The following is a 12,524-nucleotide window of genomic DNA, read 5'->3' on the forward strand; positions in this document are numbered from 1 at the left end:
CCCTGGGGGTCAGGCCAGCACCTTCTGCAACACACACAGCCCGGCCCACCCCTCTGCCCTGCCTGGTCCACACCACCCTCTCCCCAGCCACGCGCCACCTTGGTCCCTACCTCCTGTCCGGCCCCGTCATCGGTCAGCGAAGCACAGATTCCACCCCTAAGTTGTTTTCCGTTCAGGACCCCACTGACACCCTGTTGCGGCACCATGGCCCTGCCCAGAGCTCTTTCCAATGCACCGCCCAGCATCGCCAGCCATGTCGGAAGCTTCCACAGCTTTTCTGGGCCAGCTGCTCAAGTCTCACCATCCTCCCGGGACCATTCTGTCCCCTGCGCCCCAAGCCTCCCTCCACCCAGAACACCCCCCCATTCCCCCCGACCCCGCTCCCATTCACGACGTCCCTTCTGCCACAGCTCTGCTCTCCTAGCTGTCCCACTCGGCCCCGGCAAATGCCACCCCTTCCAGGAAGGCCTCCTGGATTCCTTCCTGCCCTGAACCCTCGTGGCCTGCATCTCACTGTGCATCTCACTCATCTTTCTATTCCCCGGAAGTGCTCAGCACCACGCCGGGCACAGGGTGCCTTGTCCACTGCCTGCATCAACTGTCCAGGCGAGCGGCTGGACACTGAATTAGGTAAAAGGGTCCTGGAGGGCCAAAGTTGGTCCAAGTTTCCCATTCGGCCCCTCAGAGGCGCCGTGTGCTTGGCCGAGTCCCAGCCTCAGTTTCCCCACCGGGGACGTGGGGATGATGACGGTGAGGTTAGGGTTGGAGGAGACGGTCCACGGGCAGCGTGTGCATTGGGGTCGATGCACACACAGTACCGGCTCACAGCACCCGTCCACCGACGCCCTTGCTCTGGCATGTTGCCCTCCTTTTGCCAAGGAGCCTGGGACCGGGAGAGCCAGCTTCTGCACCTCAGGCCTGGCCATCTTCCCCCCAGCAGGAAAACTTGCACAGAATGGCAGGCGTTGCTCCCTCACCCAGGCGCCCACCCTGATGTGGCCCCCAGGTCCCAGCAGGGACACAGCCCCCCAAGGTCCCAGCACAGATGAGGCCTCCTGAGATCTCAGTAGATACACAGTCTTCCGAGGTCCCAACACAGATGTGGCCCCCCAAGGTCCCGGCACAGACGTGGCCTCCTGAGGTCACAGCAAGTACGTACCCTCCCCCGGGTCCCGGCAGGAACATGACCACCCGAGTTCCCTGCATGGCTCAAAAGCAAACCCAGTCACCAGCTGCCTTTCAAAGCATGGCTTTCCCTAGAAGAAGGCAGACCCTGCATCCATGGGTCTGTGTGTCCAACCAGGAGGGTGTGGACACGGCTGCAGAATTTTCCCTGGGGGTTCCCAGTGCTGACCCCAGGGGACGCACTGGGGGAGCCCACCCTGCAGCCCCTCTGTGTGCTCATTCGCCAGGTCATGCCTCCCCGCGGTGCGGTGTTGGCCCTGGCGGTGGGGGGGCGGTCTGTGGCTGGCGTTGATCGTCTCCCGGGGGCCTGGACAGCTGCCAGCGGTCAGGGAGCAGGGGCGAGGTGGCAGGGGAGCACGGGGCTCCCCGTATCCCGCACGCCCAGCCCCTTGCCTCCGGGCCAGAACAGGGGTGTGGGCGGGAGGCCCCCGCTTCTGCCGGCTGGTGGTCACACCTACGGACGGGGCGCAGACGAGGCACAGGGCTAGGTGAGAAGCAGCACCCAGGGGACCGCCATCCTGTCGCTAACCCGTCACTACCCACACCCCCTGCCCTGTCCCTAAGGTGACAGCACAGGCCTCCGTAGGGTTGGCCGGGGGTCCCAGGTGGCCTGTCGAGGGTGGTCCTGCCCCTGCGCCCTCCTCGGTCCGCGTGGCTGAGCGGGGATATTTCAGAAACTACAGCCCAGGTCTGGAGGGTCCTCCTGACTCTTCCCACGGCCCGGTTCCTCCTGGAAGGGCAGGGGCTCGCCGGGACTCGGGGACAACGTCCAGGGGTTGAAGGCCTCTCCCTCCACCAACGCTGGCCTCGGCAACGCCCCAGCAAATGAAAACACCATTCTCGCGCCGTGGAAGCATCTTAAACGGAGAAATACGCACACGTCCGGCCCAGCTGCCCCCTTCAAATCCAGCCGCTCAAGGGGCTTCCTACGCGGCCATGCGGGGGCGGCCCTCCGGGTCTTGGTTCCTCCTGGCTCCTGCCCAGGGCCCCGCTTCTGACCGCACACGCTGAGCGCACGTGACACCATGACAGAAGGCAGAAAAAAACCCCACCTCGCTTTGGAAGCGGAACCACACGCTCCGTAATTCCTCTCGGCCGGGCGTGACCCGAAGGGCGCAGACGGCTGGTGTGCACGGCCGCGAATCCCCGGGGCCGCCGCCAGCCCGCGCGTGCGGCGCCCCTGCTTCCCAGGCTCGTCTGGGACGGTGTTTAAAATGCACCTAGAACCCGGGTTTCTGGGTGAGCCGGGGCCTGAGAGCTGATCTGAGGTCTCAAGGGGGGCCCCCAGCGGCCAGAACCGTTCCACATTCAGCCTCCCGTCCTCCCTCGTGCCTGGCCGCCTTCAGCGCTCACCTGTGCGCAGGTGCGGTTTCCTGAGGGAGTTTGCACAGGAGATCGTGTCCCGAGCATCTCCCCGCCAAGTGGCCGTGCGTGTCTTTCTACAGGTTTTCCTGTTCTGTCTGCACCGCGGAGACGAGAACGCACGCAGCCCTCCTCCCAGGCTCTCACCCGGTAAGACCCCCCCGCAACCCTCCCTGTTCCAGACAACGCACGTCAATAAAGAGAGGGCATTGAACGCACCTGGAACGGCCCGGGCTGCAGGAGCGGTGCGCGTCTGCAGCGTAGACGCCGCCGGGATTGGATCGGAAGACGCAGCAGCTGTGCCTCAGGGCCTGGTGCCAGGAAGCGGCGTCCCGCTGCCCCCGAAGGAGCCGGGGTGGTTGTCGGGGCGCAGCCCCAGTGCCAGCATCCCCGCCGTCTCTTGGGCTAGGTGCGCGGGGGGCATGACGCGCCGGCTGCACCCTCGCCGGCTGCAAATCCTCCAAGGTCCCCCTGCCGGGCTCCGGAGGCTGCTGTGGAGACCCAGGGCAGGTGGAGAGGAAACCCGTTTTGAAATTTCCTGTGTAACGTCTGTTTGTCTGCTCGCTCCTGTAGTCCAAACCCGCCGGTCCCCGTCCTATCAGCGCGCGCCCTGCCGGGGGCGGGGTGCCGGCCCCCAGAGCCGCGACCTCAGGGCTCGTCCTGTCCCGAGGCGGCTGCGGGGAGACCCTGCCTCTCCGAAAGGGTTTGGTGCCTGCAGACCGGGCCGGCAGGGAGGGCCCAGTCCCGATGGTGTAGCTGGCGGTGACCTGAAGTGGATTCCCAGACGGAACAAATAAATGCCTGGGATTTTAAATTTTTTTAAGTTTTAAAAATATGCTAAGCGAACTGACTTCCTCTTGCAGGTGAAAGCTGGGTGCCTGGCGACCTCTTTTGGTCTTGCAGCCAGAAGGTGACCCGCCCGGTGACCCATGCCCGGACACTGCCCTGGGGGGGCCGGGGGTGTGTGCCCCTGGCCCATGTTCCCCATCTCCCCCACGATGGAGCGGGGTCCACGCCTCCCGGGCCGCGTCCTCTAGGGCGAGAGGGGGCCGGCGGGGCGCATGTGCGCAGGTGAGGACGATGACTTTACAGCCAGATGCGCTGTCGTCGGAAAGAGGCAGCTGCTCGAAAGCCCCCCCCCCCCGCCCGCCACCACGAGAACCAAGGTCCAGCCCTGGCGCCCCGGCGTCACTTGGAAGGGGGAAGGAGGGTGGTGATTCTCAGAGGTTGTGTGCCGCAAAGTCATGGGGATGGTGAATTAGCGAATATGGAAACGCTGTTCCTGGGGAAATCCAGGGTCATCTATTTACAGAGTATGGAGGATATATGTACCCCTAGGCATCTATTGTCTGTCGATCAATCATCTATTTACATTCTATACCTGTATCTATCTTTATTTATCATTTAATTATATTTTTCTATCATGTATCTATCGTCTATATCTATACATTGATCTATTATCTACCTATCAATTATCTACTTATTTATCTTCTATCTGTGTCTCTATCATCTATTATCTATCTATATCTATCCATCAATATGCCTGCCTGATGACATATATCCATCCATCCATCAATCTTTCTATCTCTATATTTATCTATTATCTACCTATCAGTGATCTATCATCTGTCTTCTATGTCTTTGATATCTATTATCTATCCATCCAACCATCATATCTATCTATTATCTATGTTTCTATTTGTAATCTATCTATATCTATTTATGTATCATCTACCTGTTATCTCACATGTATGTATCAATCACTTATCTATCAATCATTTATTTATCTATCTGCCTGCCCATGCACACACATAACCTTCCATCCATTCTTCTGTCTATCTAACCCACACATCCATCAGTCTGCCTACCTACCTATCCATCCATTCATGCATGCATGCATCCATCCATCCTTACATCTATCACCGCTTATTATCTATCTATCCATCTATCCATCCATCCGTCTGCTTACCTATCCATCCATCCATCCATCCATCCATCCATCCATTCATCCATCCATCCATCCTTGTATCTATCACCGCTTTTAATTATCTATCCATCTATCTACCTATCTATCTACCTATCTATCTATCCACCCATCATCTCACTGTGTATCTATCATCTATCTGTATCTACCATCCATCAGTCCATCCATCGATTTATACATATCATCCTTCTATAGACTGTGGCTCTCCCATGTTGCAAGTTCACAGCTAATGGTGGTGGGTCAGCCCCTCAGAGAGGACGTGGCCCTGGGCTGCTAGGGGTCTGGGCACCACCAGGGAAGTCCCTGTTTCTTTTTAAATGGCCCAAATGTAAAACAGAAGAAAAGAAAGGAAAATAGTGCACATGTGCTGGGCATAAGTGTCAGAGGAGAATTTAAAAGGTCAATAAGTTGTGGATAATGACTGGAACTGGGTGAAGGGTATATGAGCTTCCGTACGCTATTCTCTGGCTTGTTTGTGTTTGAAAGCATCTGTGTTAGCTCAGCTCAGCTGCCATAACAAACACCACAGACGGGGAGGCTTAAACGTCAGACATTTATGTCTCCCAGTCCTGGAGGCTGGAATCTGAGATCCAGGAGTCAGCAGGGTTGGTTCCTCCTGAGGCCTCTCTCCTGGGCGTGTAGACGGCCATCTCCCTGTGTCCTCACGTGATCATCCCTCTGTGTGTGTCTGAGTCCTGATCTCCTCTTCTTATAAGGACACCAGTCCTATGGGATCAGGCCCAACCTAATGACCTCATCTTAACTTGATCACCTCCATAAAGACCCTGTGTCTGGACTTCCCTGGTGGTGCAGTTGTTAAGCATCTGCCTGCCAGTGCCGGGGACACGGGTTTGAGTCCTGGTCCGGGAAGATCCCACATGCCGCAGAGCAACTAAGCCCATGCGCCACAACTACTGAGCCTGTGCTCTAGAGCCCGCGAGCTACAACTGCTGAGCCTGCGTGCCACAACTACTGAAACCCACACGCCTAGAGCTCGTGCTCCACAAGAGAAGCCCCCACTCGCCGCAACTAGACAAAGCCCGCACACAGCAATGAAGACCCAACCCAGCCAAAAATAAATAAATAAAATACACAAATGTATTAAAAAAAAAGAATTTGAGAAGGGGCACACAATTCTGCCCGTCACCCCTGATATCTAAAGGTTCCACCTGGTGAGTTTGCACATGATTTCCATTTTCAAAACCATCCTTTCTCATCAAGGCTGAGGAATCCGAAGTAATTTTGGGGAGAGGGGCCGGGGAGGACAAAGTTCAACCTCTAAGGGAGCTGACTCACTGGAAGGCAGATTCGACACGAACTGTTCCCTGGTGTCCACGGCTGATTTCAGGAAACCGTTACAAGGTTCCTGCGGAGGTGGGTCAGGTTCGAGGGGCCATGATGGAGTTCCTTATGGGAAATGGGCACCGTGCATGGGAAAGGGGGCAGGTGGATTGGGCCGCAGGGCTCAAGCGTGCCCAGGTGAGGCCGTGAGGTTGAGAGGTCCTATGAAGTAGTGTGGAGAAAGAACCACCTGGTCCAGGAGATGGTGGATGGGATCGTTATCTACAGGATGCTGCCCCGGCCACACAGAGGATGCTGAGTGATTAACTTCACCATCCTAAGGTCAATTCTCTCATCTCTAAACAGACCAGGTGGAGTTTACCTGTATCCGCTGTCCCATCAGATCCAAAGTATGCAGGTCTAAGGCAGACCCATGCCAAGAGAGAAGTTTTTAAAATGATGCAGCCAATACCTCAGAATCCTGATGGGCTGAAGAATGGGATGAAGGCGTCAGAGACCCTGCCCTGGAGTGTAGACCTGTGGTGAACACCCATTGGAATATTTTGTCTGTAGCAGGGAAGCAGGTACATATTTAAGCTTTGAGGCCCGTGTGGTGTCTGCTGAGATCACTGGACTCTGCCATTGTAATGAACAAGGTGGTGCTGACACCACAACAGTGTGGTGGAGCCAGCACTGTTCCAATAAAACTTTATTTACAAAACAAGTTGAGGACCAGATCAGGTCTGAGGGCTGAGTTTTGGAGCCCTGTTCTGTGGCCCCTGTGGTGGAACAGCGAAGTCCCCTGTGCAGAGGCCACACAAGGGGGGTTAACTTAGGGCCATTCGTGAACCCCATGTGTTGGTGGGACGTGGCCTGTGTGTGCCTGGCAGGGAAAATGGACTCATCTTCCTGAGGATCTGCTGACTGTTTTCCCAGTGGCTGCTCCATTTTACCTTCCCACCCACTGTACATGAGTGTTCCGATTTCTCCACATCCTCACCTTGCTTCTTTGTTTGCCTCTAACACAGATGGACCCCAGGACTGGCCACAGTGCAGACAAGGTACAGGCTCTGGGAAGTTCAGAGGCTGCATGGCAAATGGCCCCTGGTGCCCCTTAATTCCCAAAAGGCATTAGGAGGATGACAAACAGCCCCATTGGAACCATCTGCATGCCTGATGCTGGACCCACACTGGTTGGTCTTCATCTTCTAGGGTTTTCATCTGAGAGATGTGCCCCATCCTGTCCCCAGCTAACCAAACTGGGGTCCACTCACCTGTGTGCAGTAAAGCCAATCTACTGACCCTGGGTTGTCCTGAAAGAAAGTACAGCGTTTATTGCAGGCACCAAACAAGGAGTCCAGGCAGCTGGTGCTCAAAAGACCCAAACTCCCTGATGGCTTTCAGGGAAAGGGTTTTAAAGACAGGGTGAGGGAGCAGGGTTGTGGGCTGTGTGATCAGCTGGTGGACATTCTTCTGAGTGGTTGGTGGCGAGGTCATCGGGAGTCGGCATCATCAACCTTCTGGTTCCAGCTGGTCTGGGGTCTCCGTGCTGGTGGGCAGCATGCACGTAATTTCTCCCACCTGCTGGGGCTTTCAGTATCTGCAAAACAGCTCACAGGATACGGCTCAGAATATGATCTTCAACCCTTGAGGAGGAACTAAAAGTCTTTGACTTTGTTTTAGGGCTCATCTATTATTATTTTGTCTTGCTTGACTGTTTTCCTTTCTTTCTGCATTTTCTCACTTCTCTGATTAAATGTATTCTTTGGAACTCGGAAGGCCTAGGAGGCTAAAGCTTTTCTACACATGAGAAGGCAGGCGGAGGACATTGCGGGGTGGTGGTGGTGGGATCTGTTCCCGTACAGGGTCCTGTTCGGTTAGAGTGGGGAGGGAGAAGTCCATTCTCCACATGGTGTGAGATTATTTAGTTGCTGAAAAGCACTTTAGGATGACAGGATGGCAATGTGGCAGCCACCCCAGCCCCACAAACCCCCAAACCCCAAGACCCATCCTCTTGGGGTCTTTCCAGCAGGTGGAGGGTCTGCACTCCATCCTGGCTTGCTGGGACAGCGGTCCTGTCTCCAGCAAACAAACATGGGGTGCAGGAAGAGAAGGGTGGTCTGCCACTGGGGAGGGTCAGATCCCCCCAGGGTAGACGCTGATGCCATCTGGGTTGAGCGAGTGCCCTGAGCATGTGTTGGGGGAAATCCAGTTGCCCACACTTCCTCATCCAAACCACAGAGATCAGACCCACATGCCGGGTCACAGCCCCAAGCCTGCACTTTTGTTCCCACCCCCCCTTTCAGAGCAAAGCCGACCCCAAGAGGCAATGAAGCCAGGCCCCGGTGCTACAGGAACCATGATTGGCTTCTCAGGAAGGTGGGTCCCTGCCCCACGGCCTCCTGGTCTCTGTGCAGCCCTGGGTGGACCGAATGGTGCTGAGAATCTGGTGAATGCACAGGAAAAGGAAGAGACACACCCTCCAGCTCACACCGCAACGCCTATCAGGTCCTCAGCTTCCGGGCCGGTTGCTTCCCTCCAGAGGCTGGTGCCGACAAAACCTCAAGAGAAGAAACAAGCTCATGGGTACGGGAGGCCCAGGGAAACCATTTCACTGCCCCATAGCCCTGGCACGAGGCCAGGCTGGGCAGTCTCGGTGTGTGAGTGATCCTCCAGCTTTAGGAGGCATCACAAAAAGCTCTCGGCCCCATTAACTGGGACCCAGGAGGCAATGACTCTGTGTTGTTCAAGCAGCATGATTCACAACAGCCCAAAGGTGGAAACAACCCAAGTGTCCATGGATGGATGGGTGGATGGATGGATGGGTGGATGGATGGATGGATGGATGGGTGGATGGGTGGATGGCTGGGTGGATGGATGTTGGATAAACAGCACGGGGTCCGTCCATACAGTAGAATATGACTCAGCCATGAAAAGGAGTGAAGCTCTGACACAGGCTACCACGTGGATGGACCTTGAACACACGATGCTCAGTGAGAGAAGCCAGACCCAGAAGGACACACAGTATGTGATTCCATTGATAGGAAACGTCCAGAACAGGCAAATCCCCAGAGACATTCGTGGTGCCACCGTCTGGGGAAGGGGAAGGGATGACTTAATGGGGACAGAGTCTCCCTTGGGGGGGATGAGAACGTCCTAAAACTAGATAAATGTCGTGGTTGCACAACACTGTGAATGTGCTAAGTGCCTCTGGATTGTGCGTTTTAAAAGGGGTAATTGTATGCTATGTGGATTTCACTGTAATTCAAAAAAAAAAAAATAAAAAGAATCAGACAGACTGGCCTCCGTTCATGGGAGTGTCAGCTGCACCAGGGCCTTCAAGTCTCCCGCTGGGCCCCCTCCCACCCCAAGCCGAGAGCCCAGAGCCACACTGTTGGGATGGAGGAGTATTAGATTCGGGTGTAAGGTCCCTCTGACATTCATATGATCCTGCAAAGCAGAGCCAGGCTGCACACAAAGCTGATGGGACCCTGGAGGTTGCTCTCTGGAAGCAAAAAGTAAAACAGACAATGGATGTAAAATAAATAACCTGCATTTGACTCATCCCAGTTTTAGTTTCTATGGCCCCATCAGCGTGAGTTCCCCATGAGGGTTTGGGACGTTGCAATGCTGATCTTGAAACCAAGAGCAAACACCAGGCTCTGTGGGATGCCCGAGGCCCACCTGCACTTGGCTGGGCTGTTGGGATGCGTGCGGGCTCCCAGCCAAGGACACAGCCCCGAGAGAGCAAACCCTCACCTGCCAGGCCCGTCCGTGCCCTCTGGGTCTCCTGGCCTGGGGTCTCCAGACCCCAGATTTCTCTACACGTCCAAAAGACCCGAAATCTTGCACGTTTTAAATAATACCGCTGTGTGAGTCTCTTGGGGCAGCTGCCACAAATGACCATAAGCTGGACACCTTAAAATGATTGGAATCCATCCTCCCCCAGTCCTGGAGACCAGACGTCTGAGGTCAGGGTGTCCCAGGGTTGCGCTCCCTCCAGAGGCTCTGGGGAGGGTCCTTCCCGCCCCTTCCAGCTTCTGGGGGCTCCGGGCGTCCCTGGGCTCATGGCCGCGTCCCTCCCGTCTCTGCCTCTGTCTTCCCGGGGCTTCTCCTCTGTGTCTGTGTCTCTCCTCTCCTGTGTCTTAGAAGGACCCTGTCATTGGATGTAGGGCCACCCTCCTCCAGGGGGACCTCATGTGGATCATTGCATGAATTACCTCTGCAAAGACTATTTCCAATTAGGTCCCACAGAGAGGCTCTGGAGGTTGACTTAAAGCCTCAGCTCCCAGGGCGCACCTGCGGTGGAGGGGCCGTGGGGTTACGCCGGAGTCTCCCCTGGACCGTGGCTTGCTTTGCGGTTGTGAATGGGTTACTTCTGAGGCAATCCAGGGGTTGTGGACCCACCCACAGAGAGCACCCACCCCTGTGCGGTTTGGGGTTTTCCTCTGGGGCAAGTGCCGGGCCACCCCTCATCTATCTGATTCCCTCTCATCAAGGCGAAGACGGAACTGCTCAGAGCGAGGGACCCCTCCCTGACTCCTTGTCAGACTCCTGGCTTTCGGTAGCTCAGCCACTGAGCAAAGAACCTCATCTATCTGCCTGTCTGTCTATATCTATCTACTACCTACCTACCTATCTATCTATCTATCTATCTATCTATCTATCTATCTACTGCTGTGGTTCTCACCCAGGGATGACTTTGCCCCCAGGGGACATATGACAATGTCTGGAGACATTCCCGGTTGTCAGCACGGAGGGGAGGGGCTGCTCCTGGCACGTGGTGGGTGGAGACTAGGGAAGCTGCTGCACACCCCACAGAGCCCAGCACGCCCCGCATCAGAGTCCTCCAGCCCCAGATGCCCATCGTGCTGAGGCTGAGAAGTCTGCCCTAAGAGGGTGAGTCTGCCCACACTGTCCCTCTTGGCCTGTCCCCCACCGACCTCCCGGCACAGCATGCTTTTGGGGTCGCTTAGCTTTTGTGCGGTCACCATCACTGTGAATGGAGATTTGGAGACCAGCCGAATAGAGAGACCCTGGCTGTGGCAGATGAACTGGAGGGCCCCTGCCGGCCCCCCTGTCCTGTGACCGGGGCCATACCACCACCGGGGGGCCCTGGCCTGGTCCCACCTGGCTCCGGGGAGGGTCACACTTCACTCACACTCCTGCCGTCCCCGTCTGGGGAGTGACTGTGACCCCAGAGAGGACAGTCATCTCCTGTGATTCACACCCCCCTGGAGGGTGCGCATCAGCCCCAGTTTGCAGGGAAGGTGTGAGCAGCAGCCCCAGGCCCCCAGGTGCCTTATGGACAAGACACCTGGTCTCCAAGGATCCTTCAGTTTCGGGACCAAGGCACTGACACTCCCCCTTGTTGTGCGGGTGGCTTTTCCCTATCAGGGAACAGTCACCCTATTGGGAGGATACGTGCTGTTTAGTTTCTGTAATAACGTGGTGCCATTTCTCAGGATGTTTTATAGGGAAGGAGACCCTGAGTGTGTGTGTGGCTGGAGTGTGGAGGGGTGAGGAAGCTGGAAGATGTCAAGGGCGAGGCATTTGGGGTTGATCCTGAGGTTGGATCTGCAATGCAATTAGGAAGGACATTTGGGTCAGGAATTCCACCTGCAAACACCATATACTTTTTTTTTTTAATACTGGGAGATAATCCAATAATGCTGGGATGATGGGATGTATTCCTTCAACACCGTGTGGCAAAGGGACCTTTCTAAGTTGGCTGCACACCCCGGGAAGTGGGGCTCCCCCCACCCATGACATCACGAATCTCTGCGGTCAGCCGACCCTCACCCCACCCATCCATGGGAAGCAGGTCCAAAATCATCCTTCAGGGAATCTTTCTGAATTCTGAAACATCCCTGGGACTCTCTCTGTTCTTTAATACAAGGAAGGAGGTGTTGTGTATCCTTTTATGTCATCAAAGTGAAATACAAGGGTATCTATATTAATTTACTATAATAAAGCCAGGAGGGAAGGAAGATCTACGGTGTTACATTAGAAGTTGCATAACTATTTTTTAAAAAATTTTTATTGGGGTATAATTCATTTACAATGTTATGTTAGTTTCAAGTGTACAGCAAAGTGAATCTGTTATACAAAAACATATATCCACTCTTTTTTAGATTCTTTAAAAAAAATAGAACTTGTATAACTAACACAACATTGTCAATCAACTATACTCCAATATAAAATAAAAACAAAAACATAAAAGCATAAAAAAAGCTGTATAAAGTTTGTGGTATTTTCCAAGTACGTGGGGCAACAAACGGAAAAAATGATTCTTTCTAGTTATAGTTGCCATTTTCTAAGACTTTCACATCAGTTGTGCTTTTCCAAAATCGTTTTCTTTCCCTGATGCCGGCTTCACCTTTATTGCCTTGTTTCTGCCTCTGCTTCCGTTTTTCTTAATCACTTTTCTTCTAATTGTAATAAGAACGCCCACTGGAGAAAATTGGCGGTAGGAATGGAGATAAACAGTCTGGGCTCCTAGAATGGAACGTCTTTGCATTTACTGTTAAAAGTATTATTACTTTGTTTCATGCCCTCTATTTCTCATGCTACACTTGCTTTAATTAGTTTCAGGAATTATTATTTCAGTGTTTTGCAAATATCAACCTTTCCCTGCTGACAGCTGAACTTGCAGTGAGAAGTAACTGTATGGAATCCTGTTTATAAAAAATTATTATTATCATGAAAAGCA

Source organism: Mesoplodon mirus, assembly GCF_964341445.2.
Source record: "Mesoplodon mirus genome assembly, chromosome: X".
Classification (NCBI taxonomy): domain Eukaryota; kingdom Metazoa; phylum Chordata; class Mammalia; order Artiodactyla; family Ziphiidae; genus Mesoplodon; species Mesoplodon mirus.